This window comes from Periplaneta americana, chromosome 9 (assembly GCF_040183065.1).
Source record: "Periplaneta americana isolate PAMFEO1 chromosome 9, P.americana_PAMFEO1_priV1, whole genome shotgun sequence".
Taxonomy (NCBI): Eukaryota; Metazoa; Arthropoda; class Insecta; order Blattodea; family Blattidae; genus Periplaneta; species Periplaneta americana.
The window spans coordinates 86,080,830-86,085,121 of NC_091125.1; positions in this window are offsets into that span (position 1 = coordinate 86,080,830).

The window sequence follows — 4,292 nt, forward strand, 5'->3', positions numbered from 1 at the left end:
TATTGTCTTTGTTGGGTAAAATGCTTACGAACATTTTCAAAGAAACCATGCTGAGTAATTTTTCTTTTTCCTCTGTTCCTTTTTCCCCTGCAAACACTGAGCTCTACTACGTCTTACATATAGTGAGAAATGTAGTCTTGACGATCTGCCGGTTTATGTAAAACAGTAGTTATTTCGTTGTATGAAAATTGTAATAGTATAATTTGTGTCATTTATAACTCATTTCATTTTTGTATTCTATATAAGATGAAGAGTGAAAAAATATATGTTCTAAAATATATATACTTCAGGATAATGACTGTAGTATGCTAAAATACAGTCTGTCCCAAACTGAAAATATTTTCAGAAAAAGTTTTGGATCATGAAGAGATTGATGTGACATTTGTTCAGTGTCATTTAATATCGGTTTATGAAATGTTATTGACATCTTTATTTACTGACAGAACACTGCACATCTAAAGCTGAATATCATAAAATTGGTTGATGAAGATTTATAGTGAAATTGTTTCATTTACACTGTATCAGAATGCGTTTTGATTGCTTTTCACAAGTACTTACATAAAGTTGAGATTATTCTCTACAGAATAGAACTGTAATAGCAAAGATACGTTAAGTACGAGGAATGTTGACATTAAGGTCTGGTTTGTAATTACAGCTGATTAATATGGGCATAGTCATATGTGTGCAGTAAAATTGCTCATTACTTAGCTGTTAATCATTTTTTTCACAGTCATGTCGTCTGTGGGTGGTTTAGGATGTGTTCTTAATTATATAATCCCATCCATGTACTACAGATTCATTCTAGAAATAGTTTTTGTTGTCAAGAAAAATGGTGCTAGAGATGTCTCCATGTAATTTGTCAGTGACACAGAGACCAATTTCTGATCAGCCACTCCTACCTTCAGATTACGTGACTGGAGTCTTCCTCTTTCTACACTCTTCTCCTTGATACTGCTCCCAGCCACTCAGACAATATGGTGAGCTCATATGCGGCTGACACAGTCTGCTGATGTGCCAGCCTTGTGCAGGAATTATATCAGCATGATAACCATCTCATCCCAATTCCTTTCTTGCCTTTGCAAGTGCATGAAAATAAGTGAGAGGGGCTGTATTCTCGTAAACTGATCAGGCTATAAGCAGGGCCGGATTTAGGTATAGTGCAGTGCTAAAATTTGCTGCCCCCAAACTCCCACAAAATATATAACCAGCTATTATATAGGTCATGTTTAGTTTAAATTAGTTTTAAATGAAATATTACAAGTCAGAAAACTGTAAATTACTGGAATCAAAATACATTCATCTTACTTGTGAATTATATTTCCTTCACACTTTCTTCACAGAGAAAGCATTGATGATGTCATCAAAATTGATCTGATGAAGTACATCAGACTCGATCCAAAGCAACATATTCAAACTTATTCATTGTTTAAACAAAATTGAGTTGTGAAAGGCAGACTGTTGTTTATTTTCTGACCCCATACATTTTACATACGCTTGTAAGTTGGCAGAATGTACTTTGTTCTATTCATGCAGTATTCTAGTTATTACTCTCTTTAAATTAGTTTGTGTTCGTGTGTTACATATATATATATATATTGGTTGTGGAATGTTACCGTACGCAACCGATGATAACAAATACCCTGCATACGACTTGCCGGCACAAAACACAGTTCGAAAGAGGTTATGGTAGCACACAGACTGTACAGACCGCCATCTGTTGCTACGACGTTCAAGTTATACCATACACGTTCTCAAGTTCAGATTGAAGAACGCCTTAAATAATAGGCAACTTCTCAAACATATAAGCTGAAACTCGCTTCAAATCAGTGACCCAACAACAGTGACGTCATGACACACTTTGAAATGAACACCCAGTATATATATGTATATATATATATATATATATATATATATATATATATATATATATATATACACACACATATTTATTTGTAATTGAATTTCGAATATTTGAACTTGTAGTCACAAAAGACCCCAGCTAGGTTGTGCGCTACTTCCCATTTTATTTCGTTTTGTTCATCTGAAGTTATATAATTACATATATATATATATATATATAGTACTAGCTCCAGGTGTTGCTACAATATGCAGTTGATACTAAAATCCACTGTTGTAATGAATGCTGCTCCAATAACGTTCAGTACTGGATACAGTTTCAGTCATAAGAAATACTCGATTGTATTCAATGAAAAGAGATAAACAACACTACAATAATATAAATAAATATAATATAATAAATTATATAACATCTTATGGTATATATAAAATAATAAGAAGACAACAAGTATATAACTGAAAATTAAAACAATTGTCTGGGATCAGAAAAGATCCCAAGCAAGTTGTACGTAATTTTAGAACTGATAGGGTGCGAGGGTTAAGCATTGGTTTTGTTGGTGGTATTATTATTATTATTCCACGGCATGGCGCATCCTCAGGTTGCGGATAGAGGAGACGGCCTCCAGATATGGAGGGTAGCTGCGAATATATTGAATACGCAGTCGTGGACAGCCGACAAGGGGTGGTCCTCCAGCTTGGGGGTTGGGCGAAGGGCTAACAACCCATCACCGTAAAAAAACAGCTTGTTACGAATCCCTACAATAAGCCTCGGAATAGGACTGATTCTCTGGCACGACCACAGCAAAGGAATAAGGTTTTGAGATTTGGCACTTGGAACGTAACTAGTCTTTATAGAACAGGAGGGGTAACATTAATAGCTAAAGAACTAGCTAGATATAGAATAGACTTCGTGGGAGTACAAGAGGTTAGGTTAGATGGGAATGGCATATCACAAATAGGAGATTACTTGTTGTATTATGGGGAAGGAAACAATAATCACCAATTAGGAACAGGATTCTTTGTTCATGAAAGAATAAAATCAGCAGTAAAAAAAGTCGAATTTATCAGTGACAGGTTATCATATTTAGTACTTAAGGGTAGATGGTGCGACATCATCGTTATAAATGCTCAAGCCCCTACAGAAGAGAAAGACGACCATATAAAGGATAGCTTCTATGAGGAATTGGAACATACTTTTGATCAGTTCCCTAGATATCACATGAAAATTTTATTGGGGGATTTCAACGCTAAAGTAGGACAGGAGGATATTTTTAGACCAACTATTGGAAAAGAGAGCCTACACGTAACTAGTAGTGACAATGGAGTTAGATTAGTCAACTTTGCCACATCGAAAAATTTAATTGTCAAAAGTACAACATTCCCCCATAAGGATATACATAAATATACTTGGACTTCTCCAGATGGATTGACACACAACCAAATAGATCACATCTTGATAGATAAACGGAGACATACTAGTATAGTAGACATTCGAACTTTCAGGGGTTCAGACTAATTCTGACCATTATTTGGTAATTGGAGAATTAAGAGAAAGACTATCAGTAGCCAAACGAGTAGAGCAACAAGTTAATATTACTAAATTCAATATTTTGAAATTAAAGGAAGAGGAAACTAAGCAAAATTATCAGGTCGAAATTTCGAAGAGATTTGCCACTTTAGAAAGTTCCGACGAAGTTGAGAAAGAGTTAGATGTTAACAGCGTGTGGGAAAATATCAGAGATAGTATCAAAATTGCAGCTGAACAGAGCATAGGTTATTATGAAACTAAGAAAAGGAAACCGTGGTTTGATGAAGATTGTTGCATTGCAGTAGAAAGAAGGAAACAGGCAAAATTGAAATTCTTACAGGATCCAGTTGAGGAGTAGAGAGATAATTATTTCAATGAAAGACAGGAAGCAAGTCATACACTTAGGAATAAAAAGAGAGGTTACTTGAAGGAAAAACTGAATGAGGTAGAAACAAATAGTAAGAATAAAAACATTAGAGATTTATATAAGGGTATAAAGGAATTTAAGAACGGATATCAGCCAAGGGTAAACATGATCAAGGATGAGAATGGTGACTTACTTGCAGACTCTCCATCGATCCTAAACAGATGGAAAAACTATTTTGCGCAACTACTAAATGTACATAGGCCATATAGAAATGATCGGGACGAAATTGAAATACAAACTGCTGAGCCATTTATACCCGAACCCACGCTTTCAGAAGTCGAAATTGCGATAGAAAATCTGAAAAAGTACAAGTCTCCAGGTATCGATCAAATTCCAGCAGAATTAATACAAGAGGGTGGAAATGCATTATATAGCGAAATTTATAAACTTGTACTTGCTATTTGGGAAAAGGAAATTGTACCAGAACAATGGAAGGAGTCCATAATTGTACCTATTTTTAAGAAGGGGGACAAAACCAAC